We start from the raw sequence: 14,034 nt of genomic DNA, 5'->3' as shown, positions 1-14,034 counted from the left end.
ATGTATCTCAGTAACCGTTCTACCAATTTGTACCAAACTCGGTATGGTTAATGTGCTTGCCACGTTAACGCAAAGCATTCAAATTATTGAAATCGGACTAAAATTTCGGCTTTTTATATAACGGTAAATTTTAGAGATGCTTGAAACGTCAATATTTCGAAATTTAAGGACGCTAATTTACTCAAAATTGATATACCCCGGCTTACCATGTAGCGGTAGCTTTGGGAAAGGTGAAAATCCTATCTTTAATATTTGCGCCTGGTATTTAGTGTTCGGCTCCGCCCGAACTTAGACTTTCTTACTTGTTTGTTTTCTCTTCTTTAAATACCTGCATTGGTTTCTTTCTTTACCAATCTTAAAAAAACTACTATACGCAAAAGAAGAAAGTGTGCACTGTAGCACTTAACCAAATTTTTGCTCTTGATTTTACATATATTCGTTTCAATAATTTCAAATGGGGCTCTTTGGGGAATTTATTTTTTGCAAAAATTAAAAAACAGTTATTTTGTTTACTTGTCGGGCTATATTTTTTTCGTAGGGATATACATTGGATCCTTGGCTAAAAACTTCTGCGGTAAAACTGTCCCTTCTTTGCTATTTAAAGTCAAATAGTAAGCTCCTTCGATAGGGATTTCCAGCAGAAATGATCAACTTTTGGCTATAAAGAGGAGCGATGCTCAAATAATTAAAAACCTATAGGTCTGACCTTTAATAAGTTACGTAACTATCTGAGATTCAAATGCTTATAAAAAACGGGGTGTTTTTTTTTTTTTATTCACAGTATTCTGATCCGATTCGGCTGACAGCGACGATTTTGAAAACAGAATTTTGTTCAAAATTTTCATTCCTGGAAAACAATAATTTATTTTCCATATCCACCTATTTAGCTCGCTATAAGCACAAATTGTTCAAACCAGTCGCAGGAGAAAGTATTAAAAATGAATTACAAAAACTAAAATCGAAAAACGCTGATGAAGTTACAGATTCCCCAAATTCTGAAACAGCCAAAGGAATGAGAACGAAGAATTTATTTTTAAAAAGCTTTAGAAAAACTTGACACATCTGGTATGGCTTATAAGCGCTGTTTAAACAACGAACTCGTCATTATGCTAGATTCTAATGGTTTTTTTAAAATACTTGACATCCGGATCCGCGGATGTTAGCCTTTAGATATTCGCATCCGCATTCGCATCTGCGGATGTCTAAAATTCCACATTCGCAACATCCCTAGTACATGCATATGTATCTATGCTATATGTATGTTCATGCACACACGTGCTTTCAATTTGTATTGCGAATAACAATAGTATAAAATGAAAATTTTTTAACAAGTGCATGCTGTATATGCTAGATAACATTCAATCAGGCGCAAAATTTCAACAAATTGTTTGGCTTAAAGCATAGGGTGAGATAACACTTAAAGTATGCAACAAAAATCATTTACTTCCGTTTAGTTTTATATCAGTGGTGCCTACAAAAAGTAAATATGATTGCGACACCATTGCGATAGTGATATAGAGTGCCGAAAGCCTTTCCGATCGCATTTTCTTTTCGAATCGCACCGTTTTTCGTATCGCATTACAGAGTAACCCCCTGTTTCTTTTCAACACGTGCCAAATTTGCTAGGAGCTAGGATAAGTGAATTGGTGTAATTCAGCAGCGAAATCATAGCTTTAGACGGGAGTGCACAAAATGGTCAAATTTATGAATCCTTAAGTCATTTCTTTTTAACCATTTATTGAATAAGTCCCAAAATCTTAACACTTGAAACCAGATATGAGATTATTATGAAACTAGTGCAGTATAAAACTTAATTATATAATTTACACAGAAAATTGACATTTTCCAATAGTGGCGGGTGGGAAAACGATGACACCGTTCAAAGCGCCTTTCTCGTATGTAGCTAATAAAATGTTTACGCCCATTTTATACTTTAATGGCATTTATCATATTTGAAAATTAAAAAAAAACTTTTTTAGCTTGTGGTGAGTGGGACAGTATTTTGTGACGAATGGGACGAGTCTCTATTGAGGAGGCAAATGAGCTCTACTTGTTTCATATGAATATTTCTTATACTTTTAATAAAATGACCTTCTTTAAAAGCTTTCGTATTTTCAAAGTTAGGTTAAAACAAGTAAGAGCAGGGCTGTCTTCGGCTATGCCGAAAATTTTACTTTAACAGATTACTGCATTTGAAAAAATGTATGTATTCACAGCAGGCATAGATAGAGGAGATGCATATATAAAAAATCATATCTAAACAATCAGAGGTATGGAAGATATACCTTATATAGCACCAATCTAAATGATTTTCACTGCTGTGTGATCGGTGCGTGAACCGGTAACACAATCTACATCAAGGAGATATATCGCAACGACTGGTATCTGAACAATCAGTGGTATAAGAGATACAGCTCATACAGCATAAATTTTGACGATTTTCTCAGTAGACTTTGTATTATTATTTATAAAATAGCTTACGAAATTTATCGGTTTTAACTGTCCAAATAAAGGAGTTTTACAGTAAAACCCCATATCTGAACAATCAGTTGTATGGGGACAATAAACAAGTTATAGTGACCCGATCTTTGTTCATTTTACTGTAAACTTTCTGTTAATAATGGGTGAAAATAGTGCGAAATTTCATGTTTCTAGCTGCATAGATGGAGTAGTTATAACAAAAAATCGCTTATCTGAACAACCAGTTGTATGGGAGTTATATGTAAAAGTGACCCGATCTTTGATATTTCCGCTCTATATTCTGTTGTTAATGGGTGGAAGTATTGCAAAATTTCATGTTCCTAGGTGCATAAATAAAGGAGTTATAACGAAAATTGTCGGCCGCTGTGGTGTAGTGGTAAGCAGTGCGCGATTTCACATATCAGCACCTGGGTTTAAGCCCTGGTCAAATCAACATCGCAAAAATATAGAAAAAGGTTTTTTCTTAACAGCGGTCGTCCCTCGGCAGGCAATGGCAAACCTCCGAGTGTATTTCTGCCATGAAAAATAGCTTCTCATAAAAATACAATCGCCGTTCCGCGTCGGCGTAAAACTGTAGGTCCCTCCGCTTTGTGTGACAACATCAAGGCGCACGCCACAAGTCGGAGGAGAAGCTCGGCCGAACACTAACGTATGTTTAAGCGCAAATTTATTATTATTATTATTATTATTATTATTATTATTATTATTTTAACGAAAATTCTCATAACTGAACAATCAGTTGTATGGGAGATATATGTTATAGTGACCCGATCTTTGTTATTTTCACTGTAAGTATTCTGTTAATAATGAGTGAAAACGGTGCGAATTTTGATGTTCCTAGCTGCATAAATGAAGAAGTTATGAAAAAAAATTTCATATCTGAACAGTCAGATGTATGGTGGATATAGGTTATAGCGACCCGATCTTCGCCATTTCCACTGGAAGTATTTTGATAATGAGTGACAACAGTGCAAAATTTCATGTGCCTAGCTACTTAAATGGAGGAGTTATAACGAAAAACCTTATATCTGAACAATCAGTTGTATGAGAGCTATAGGTTACAGTGACCCGATCTTTGTAATTTTCACTCTAAGTTTTCTGTTGATAATGAGTGAAAGTATTGCAAAATTTCATGCTCCTAGCTGCATAAATGGAGCAGTTATAACGAAAAATCTCATATCTGAACAATCAGTTATATGGGAGCTATATGTTATAGTGGACCGATTCTTTCTGTTCCAACAAATGATTAATACACTATAAAAATACACCCACCTACCACATTTCATAAGGATATCTCAAAAACTGAGAGACTAGATTGCTTACAAACAGACGGACAGACATACAGACGGACAGACGGACATGGCTAAATGGACTCAGCTCGGGGTTCTGATCATTTAAGTATACATTTTAATGGGTCTATCTCTTCTTATTCTGGTACTTACAAACATCGGACCAAAGTTATAATACCATTTCATGCTCATAAAAGCTATAAAAAGTGGTTGTGACGGGTGGGACATTCAATAAGAATTTCTTTAAAAGCTGACAACTTCTAACCATACGTAAATATATTTTTGTAATAACTCAGCACTATTTTAAAGTCCATCTCTTGTCTCTATGGATAATTATTATTTGCATTGTCAACTTAAATACACCAGCATTGCCTTGACAACTTGACAAGAAAATACTATATGAGTATAGGTTGTGTTTATAACAATAAATAAATAATATAAAAAAAATCTTTTTAATATACAACGCTGGACTAAAAAGTAGAAAATAATAATTCTCAGTCCCATAGAATTTGTTTTGATAACTTTTGATTTTGAAATTTTAGCAAAGGTCATTATTAGGGTTGCCAGATTCTGAAATGGAGAAAGGAGAACATTTCTATTTGCGATAGAAAAAAAGCAGTACAGAACTTAAAAAAGGAGTGCAATTTTTGTTTTAATTGTTTTGTGCAATTTACTGTTACAAATCTATATATTAATACGCTAACATGAATTTTGTCTCCGTTCGTTTGGTGATTCTACCGTACCGATTTCCAAACCAAGAACACCATTGGAAAGGCATTTTTCTGTAGATGAGCTTTCATGTTTTCAAAATTGGTTGAAAATTACGGCCAAAACCGTCGTTTAAACATTTCCGTATTTGTGTATAGATGTTGCTGCAACATGTTCAGTTTGGCATGTTTCGCATGTTGTTTCACTTCGCATTTGAAATTAAGCTTTGAAATAAAGATAAATATGAAGATGAAGAAATAAATGATAAAGATGAAGCCAAAAAAAGAAGGCAAAAGTGAAGATAAAGACGAAAATGGAAACAATGACGGATACATAAGAATTAGGGTAACTGAAAAGGTAAGAAAATTTCTTGAATGTATGAAGTGAAACTTCTTTAGCGGCAGTTGGTTGGTTGGGAGTAAATTGTCAAATTCAAGGGGAATAATGCACATGGAAATGGTTCTCAGCGGTTTAGCGGTTTGATAATAAAAAAGATGCCTAGAGATACAGGCAAAGACGAAAATCAAGGTAAATTTAAACTTTAACTTTAAACTTTAAGGTAAAGGTGAGGAGGAATACGCAGAAACAAAGATAAATATGAAGAAAAGGATGAGCATGAAGATCTATATTGTTATCGATATAAAACTCGATATTTTTATCGATATAATAATCGATATTGCTATCGATAAAATAATCGATATTGTTACCGATACTGTTATTGATTAAATAACCGCTATTGTATACTGATGATTGTTATATCTATCGATGAATAAATCGATTTTGCAATCGTTGTATTTTTCTATATGTTTATGGATATTGTTATCGGTATTTTTATTGCAACAAACGGAACATGGAATGCGATCACATTACATGACATCACATCACATTATATCACATGATATGATGAGACATCACATTATATTACATCACATAATATGATATCACATCACACGATATCTCGTGACATAACATCATATGATATCACATCACATTATATAGCATGACATCACACGATATGACATCGTATGACATGACATCGCATTACATAACGTGACATCGCATGATATGACATCATATGGTATGACATCATATGACATGACATCGCAGGATATGGCAGCACATGACATGACATCCTAACATATGACGTAAAATTACGTCACATCTTATGACGTCATCACACCTCATCTCAGCTACCTGAATAGATAAAGAAAAGGATAAAAGGAAAGATATGAAAGATAAAAACAAAGATGAAGACCAAGGTAAATTTACCGATTTGAAAACCAAGAATACCGTTGGAAAGGTAATTTTCTGTAGATGAGGAGAGTTTTTATAGTTTCGAAATTGGTTGAAAATCCTTGTTTAAAAATTTCCATATTTGTGTATGGTTGTTTATGAAACCTGTTCAATTTAAGCTGTTTCGCATTTTCTTTTACTTCGTATTTGAAATTAAACTTTGAAATAAAGATAAATATGAAGATGAAAACAAGTGATAACGGTGGAGACAAAAAAAGAAGGCAAAAGTGAAGCTAAAAACGAAAATGGAGATAAAGGCGAAAATGGAGACAATGAGAAATACATAAGAATTAGGGTAACTGAATTGAAATTTTCCATAAAAGTTACTGAAATTTATCGAATCATCGAAGTTTATAATTATCGAAATTTATCCATGCTTATTAAGTTATCACAACGTATCGAATTATTCAAATTGATCAATGTTTATTGAGTTGCCAAAATTTATAGACACAGAAAATTAGTTGTCGAAATTTACGGAGAGTTATCGAGCTATAAAAACATGTGGGATTATCGAAATTTGTCAAGTTAAAGAAATGTATCAAGTTATCGATATTTATTGAATTATCTTTATTTATAGACTTAACGAAATTTATCGAGTTGTAGTAATGCATGGAGTCCTTTCAACTTACAGAGTTATCGATAATTATTGATCTACTGAAATTGATTGATTCATCGAATCGTAGTTTATGGAATTTTCAAAATATATCCATTAATCGAAATTTCAAGATTATATAAGTTTATCGATTTATCACTGCTTATCGAATTTTATCGTGCTAACAAAGTGTACTGAGTTATCTAAATTTTTTGATAGCTTTCGAAAAATATGGAGCTGTCAAAAGTAAAACCTTCTAAGATAAAAAAATTTTAGTTTCGTTTTAGTTCCAAAGCAGATGTTCCGGTAAGTTAATTTGTACCGTATAAGTTTTGCTACGTGTTTAGTTAGAAACCCTCTCCAAGGCTCCTAAAAACTAGAAAAACTGTCGAATTTCGACAGTAACTGGCACTCTAGTTACCATTATTGAGGTACAAACAAACACGGATATCATAGAAAACTTTTTCAAAGCAACAATAAATGTTAAAAAGAAATAACTAAATTCTACAAAAGAATTCCAGGCTATTCCTGAATGTATGGCAATTTCTTTATTTTATAATTTAAAATTTTTCTGATTTTTATACCCGAGCGCCCTGCACCTACCTGCCTACGACCATGCTTACACCTTTTCACTATCACACTTAACTTTACTTACTAAGTAGTGTTCGCCACAATATGAATGGCAAAGTACAGGTCGTAAAATAATAACTGTCGCAAAGGTTTTTCGAAAAATAAAAGAGTCCTTTAAAGATTTTGCGAAAAAAAGTATTTTTTGCTAACTTTATAAATAGTTTACTTTAATTTTATTAATTAGTTTTAAAACTTGAATCCTTTTTTCCAATTGCCAGCTTGGGGAGAAAAGTACATGCTTTTTTCAGGTGTATTTTTTCTTAGATTTTGTATATAAAAAAAAAGAAAACTGTATATGTAGGTATAGGGTTGGTCGAATGAATGGCCTCCTAGTCACCAGTTCCGAGTCTTGTCGATTGCTGAGTATGAGGCTTTATGTTGGATAAAAAACGGAGTATAAAGGAGCCAAATGGAGGAAATTAGCCTATGGTTATAGAAGATATCGTCACTACACACGAATAAAGGCGCGCTAGTGTTTTGACGGCGAAAAAAGGCGCGTAAAAAAATTTTGCGAAAAAAGATGCTTATGAAAAACTTCGGCGAAGTATGTTAAGAGACTTTGACGCTGAAGTTTTTTTATGCGTCTTTTTTCGCCGTCATTTTTTGAGCTCGCGCCTTTATTCGTGTCTAGTGACGATATGTAATAAAGAAACCGACGAAGACTTGCGTGCCGCTTGAGCATTTCTCTCAAAGGGTTTACCGGCAAATGAAGGTTAAAATTTAAAAACGTATTAATAAAATTCTAGTAAAATCAATGGATAATTAACAATAAACTACTTTTTTCCAAAATCTATAAAGTTCCCTTTTATTTTTCAATAAAACCTGTGCAACAGTTATTATTTTACGCCCTATATATGATAACATCTTAATAGCTGGAAAAAGGAGTACAAAAGAAGTACAAAACTAAGAAAGGAGTACATTTCCAGATATTTTTTTTGGGAGTACAAGGGAGTACATTACAATAAAAAAGTTCGTTTACTCCCAAAAGCAGTACGTCTGGCAACCCTAGTCATAATAAACAATTTATGAGATTGAAAATGAAAATCGTGGGGCGCATGCAATACAAAGCATTAGATTTAATCGACAATAGTCAAACTAAATAACATAGACCTAAAAATTCTACAGAGAAAGTACAAATTTGAGATCGATTTTAAGCGGTCGTTATTCATATATCCACATACATGCATATATTACCCTTTATATCAATTCAGGTCTATTACATGCACCCCACGCTTTTCATCTTCAATCTCATAAATGGTTTAAAATAATTTCAAAATCCAAAAGTTATCAAAACAAATTCTATGGGACTTAGAAATATTATTTTCTACTTTTTAGTCCATTTATAAAAGCTTTGTAATTCTAAAAGCTTCTTCGATCACCCTCTTTCACCTTTTCAAAATGACCATGACACAGTTTGTTTTGTCTTTTTGAACAAGACATAACATTGTGACTCATAACGCGAAAGCAAATCACGCATTGCGCATACCAATCCATGTTTTCTATGCATATAAAAAATGTTTTTCCCATTCCTCCCGAAACATTTTATGTGTGCATTATTCGAATAGTTGCGCAGTGAAGTCTTAGCAGCAACTGATTTGATTTGCTTTGCAGAAGTGCTAGCAAAGCATCAGTCAATCGTCAATTATCGTAAAACGCACGAAGACGATCATATCCACGATCCAGAAAATAAAGGTCGCGCCCATGATTCAATAATACAAGGTTCGATAAACTGACAGTTGTCTCTCTCGCACCGCTCCCTTAGCAGTGGCACCGTGTTGCTTCTTTGCAAATTTACATGGAAACAGTGTAGCTTTGGTGTGAAATAAAAGTATAAGCTTTTGTGCAATATGTTTATTTGTATATGTAGATATATGAAGCATATTTAACTGATGAAAACCTAAGCATTGGATGTTTACATCAATCTCATAGTAGTCTTATTTTAATTTTGAGTCATTTTGCAGTTTTTATACATCTAAATAGCATATAAATTACGTAATTCACGTAGATATATCAATATTACGTTCAACATTTCGTTTAAAATGCCATATTTCCTGCAAATACATTAGAATTTACGAAAGGAATTTCACTACTAATTGCCTACTTTGCGTCTTTTCTACTACCATTTTCGAAACAAGGGATTGCATTCTTGCCCTTTCTCTGTCCTTCGTAAATGCAACCTTTTGTAAGGGAGTGTCAAACCGCAGCTGTCAATAATTATCTAACCTTGTATTATTGAATCATGGGTCGCGCCATTCGCGGATCGCTAACCCTCTCTTCGTCGATTTGACAGCATCCACCCAATCGCTGACGTCATAATATACTTTTGTTTACATTCACTGTTGCCAACTTGATGCTTTTCGCACCAAATTTAGTGGGTATTCAAAACGCGAAAATTTTTGAGTTTTGTGCTTGGTGAGTTTTTGGTGCTTTTGTTTTTAGTTTGAAGACTTCAAACTAGAAAATCTTACAAAAATGGGAGCAAAATTTATAGCAATCGTAAGTGTTCTAAGCAAAAAAATTTAAACAATATCATGGCACAGTGGCAATCATAAGCGACAAGGAAATATGTGCACCAGCTTCAATCATGCCACAAGAAATCGACCGTTGTGCAAGAAACATTGATTTTTATTAATTTGAATCGGCATCCTTACAATAAAATTATGTATTCATATAAAGTCCATAAAATACACCAATACAAATTTGGTGCTTTTTCAAATTCAAAACTTGGCAATACTGCCTTTTGTTCGATGCTTCTTCTTTTTCTTGTCGAGTTTGTCTTGCTCTCTCATTCTGGTATATTTTGACGTCACGACCAGTTGCTCTCAGCTCGATTGGCGCAATCTTGTATTCTATCATTCTTGGATCATATCATCCATGTGTCGACGTCGCAGCAAGCAATGTTGTTTTCTGTTGTAGAAAATACCCATTCATTAATGCGCAAATGAACAAATTAAGAACAGAAGCTTCAAGATATGCAAGTTTTTTAGCTTACGGTGGTAGAAGTAGTAGAAGAGTAATTTAGCAAAAAAAAGGTGTTATCTATTCCACAAATGTGGGAACATCCGAGCACTGTCTGTTGAGCAAAACTTCGCTGCTTCGCACACAAGCGCATGTGTGTGATAGTGTGAGTCCCACCTCTGCTTTAGAGCTTATAGCAATAACATTTATTAGTTGCTTAATACTTTAACATCTCCCTTCTTTAACAAAACATTTTTTTTACGATTGTATGCATATTCTTATATTTCAGACTTCAGTTGGTATATTAAGGGCCGTTTTCTAATGTGAGCAGTAAAGTTGCCTTTACTAACAGGGCAGATAAATTGTTCCTCACTTTAAAGTGTTTTCGTTTTCTTATCTCACCTGTAAAAATAAATTTGTTATTCCGTAGAGTGAAACTTCACTACATTACCGAGAGTGAAACTTCACTACATTCGTCATAAAATTCCACAGGTTGGCAATGCAACATAAGCAAATATAGAGCAAGAGCAACTGTTAGCAAAAACCAAAACCTTGGTTGAAATATCTAACATATCTGATTCATAAACCAAAACCAAACCAAAATTTAAAGTTGGGTACACATTTTGAAGGTTGCAACGGGTAACCTTCGAATGATAAAATTCGGTAATTTTTGTCTTAGTCTCCCTGAGCGACGCGCCCATGTCCACCGCGTGGGACATATCCCTTCAGCTCTATTGTCCAACTGGGCTTATAATGCTTCCGCGAAAGCACTTTAATTTAGCATTAGCAATTTTTTTAAGCATTTGAGACCAACAACATTACAGCTTGCAGCGGTATCTAGTTGCCATTTAACACTTTTGTTTTGTCCCTTTACGTTAAACTTTAAGTCAGCAAAAATGCTTTTCTCTTTTGCTCCTTCAGTGCATAGGATGTTATGTATTATATCTTTCTTATTCACACTGTGCTTTATCATATTAATGTACTCGTACTCGCTACGATCGGAATCAGAACACTCGCTTTTGATGCTTTTTCAAGTTTGCTTTACGAAAACACATTTTCGCGAAATGCCCAATTTTATTGAATATTTTGCTGGACACAAGTTTCTGTCAAACGCATGTTTAGTACCACAATATTTGCACGTTTTTTGTTGGTCCACGCGGCCATTTCTTGAGCTTTGCTTTTTATTGTTTTTTTTTTTTTTATAGAATTCCCGCGGTAACCGATTTTGTTCACTTCGACACGTTCGCCAGCGGCCATGCTTTTAAGTTGTTTGTCTGTCTCTTCAAATGAACTACAAATTGATATTGCCCTTGCTAAGGTCAAATTGTCTTCCTCTAGCCGAATACTAATCTGTCTTTTATAAATTCGTCTGTTGCGTCTCCATACTGGCATGTTTTTGCCAATTTTCGTAGGTGAACAATGTAATCGTGTGTTTTCACCATTTTGCTTTGTCGTGTTAAACACATATCTTTCATAGGTTATATTTGTCTTGGGATTGAGCTGTAGTTCTAGGGCGTTTAATAGATTTTCAGACGTTGACTTATCCAACTCTGTTAAGGGTAAATTTTGCATTTTAATCAGACAGTCATGGCCTAGCATTGATATTAATATAGCGACTTTAGTTTTTTCTGGCTTGAGCGCAATCTCTGACGCGATCACAAAATTTTCCCCTACTCGCACGAAAAACTTTGAAGTTTTCTTTTATATCGCCTTTAAAGCTTAAAGGCCTTGGTTGGGCGACTTGCGTAACGATTTCACGCCACGTTGAAAGCTCCGACTTCACGTGGTCCGTTGGCATGTTTTTGGATCGAAAACTATACTTATAGATTTATATCGTCACTTTTCAAATTATAAAAATTTGCAACCGCGACGCGTTGTATGAAATTTTATTAAATTTTTATTTTTTATTTATTTTATTTTATTTATTTTTGTTATTCTGTGTGGTTTTAATCTGACACCATGTTTTAAGAAGAAACGCTTGTAATAGAAACGACCGTGCTCTACGAGTGACAAACAAGGAGTGCTTATTAATTCCGTTTTACAATGAGAGGGCTAAGAGAACTAAAGCTTTAGAGATTACAGCAATAACATTTATTAGTTGCTTAATACTGTAACAAGTCTTGTCTGTATAAAATTTTGCAATATATATTAAAATAATTCAACGATATTAATAGATTGGTGCAGACACATGCATATACATGCATATGTACATACAAACGAGCACCAATTAATTTCGTTAAAAAAAGGGGTGTCGTCCATTTCCGCTGTAACGTACGTAGTGCATATCGCGATACCTACCTCTCGAACCAACGAGGTTCATATCTAGACTTTATAGGAACTTTGCAATGCTAAGCTTTTATAGCTGTCTGGACACACAACACTGCAAGTTGATAAAAGCGTTGTACAAAATTTTATATACCCACATACATATGTATGTACGTACATATATTACTTTTCATATTAATTCAAGTCTATTACATGCACCCATATATGTAATACTTCTATATTGGCAGTAAGCTAACTTCCCAATGTGTAAGCATTCCGAAATCAAAGCGAGACAGTCTAGTACGGTTTTTGCGTATGTATTAGGGATGTTTCGAATGCCATATTTTTCACATTCGCGAATACGAATGCGAATGCGAATGTTAAGTCATCGTTTTTATTACTTAAAAATTTTGTAAACTAATAGAACATTGAACGAGTGCTTAACCTATACAGTGTTTTAATCTTGTAGTCAAGGTTCAAAATGGGCATATCATATTTAAAAAAAAAGTAATTTTGCTGCCTTTTCTCCCGTGAGAAGATTTCTTAGAGGCTCGTATATAAGGCCGGCTGCACTAAAAAATTGCTCAGTTGGAACGGCGGGTGGAGCGCTCGAATATTTGCGGCCCAGATCTGTCAATTTGTCGTATTTTTATTTAGTTTTCCACCAATCGAGAGGATTTTCAACGGGATGAGCCCGTTTTCCTTTAACATAGGCCTTCAATTGACCTTTTATTTCAAATTTTTAAATGTCCCCAGATTTTACATCTGAGCCTTTGCTTTCTCTGGAGGAATCTAAAATTATTTCTAGGTTGCTTATACGACTTTTAGCAATACTTGTTAAAGGCCCATCAATATTGCATGATATACTACTTAACCGTTTAGCGCCTGAAAACTCTCCGAACGGGTGGGCGACTACCTGTTTGAAAATCCGGACAACCCTATTCCAGGATTTGACTCCAGTGAGTCCCTGAGGGGTTGCCGGATTTTCAAATGTAGGGATGAGTTCTCTAGGGAATCCTCGGCAAGTGCGTAGCCGAGCTCGGCAAAGTCTGGGAGGGTTTGAAGTTCAAACTAATCCCTGCCGAGGAGGTACCTAGGAAACCCAGGGTCCGCATTTGGCTGCCGAAGATGGCTATGGATAGCGACAAGTCATTCATGCAGAAAAGCCTGTAGAGGGCGCGCAGAGTTCTTCGTACCTTCTAAGGCTTGGTTGGTTGGTTGGTTTAAGTGGATTGTCACTCAGGTGACAAGCAATTAGCAAGTTTGCCATTTTGATTCCACAACTCGTGCAACCTACAGCCATTTGGCGGCTTTAATAAATTTCAGTACGTCATACAGAGAGAGGCAGCTGCACTCTGAAATATTCTGCAGGAATGGTTTGCCGAGTATATTTAGTCTCATCCTTGCGAGGGCTGGACACTAGCACAGCAAGTGTTCGACTGTCTCTTTTGAGCCCGGGTCATCGCAGCTGCGACAGAACCTACTGAAGGGCAGTCCTATCCTTTCGGCATGTACCCCAACGGGCCAGTGCCCTGTGCACACTGCAGTAAGTTTGTAGGAATTTGTTTTGCTCATTCCTAAGAGAGCTTTGGTTTTGAGTGACACCCAGAACTGCCGGGCAATTCTGTAGGATCCTGTGCAGTTCCACCTCTGCCTGGCCTTCGAATGATAAAATTCGGTAATTTTTGTCTTAGTCTCCCTGAGCGACGCGCCCATGTCCACCGCGTGGGACATATCCAGTGCGGAGCCGCTCCTTGCTAGTTCGTCCGCTGCCTCGTTTCCGTAGATGCCCCTATGTCCCGGGACCCATATTAGGGT

Source organism: Rhagoletis pomonella, unplaced genomic scaffold (genome assembly GCF_013731165.1).
Source record: "Rhagoletis pomonella isolate Grant_MI unplaced genomic scaffold, Rhpom_1.0 Rhpom_scaffold_00586, whole genome shotgun sequence".
Lineage (NCBI taxonomy): Eukaryota > Metazoa > Arthropoda > Insecta > Diptera > Tephritidae > Rhagoletis > Rhagoletis pomonella.
This window is presented reverse-complemented; position numbering follows the sequence as displayed.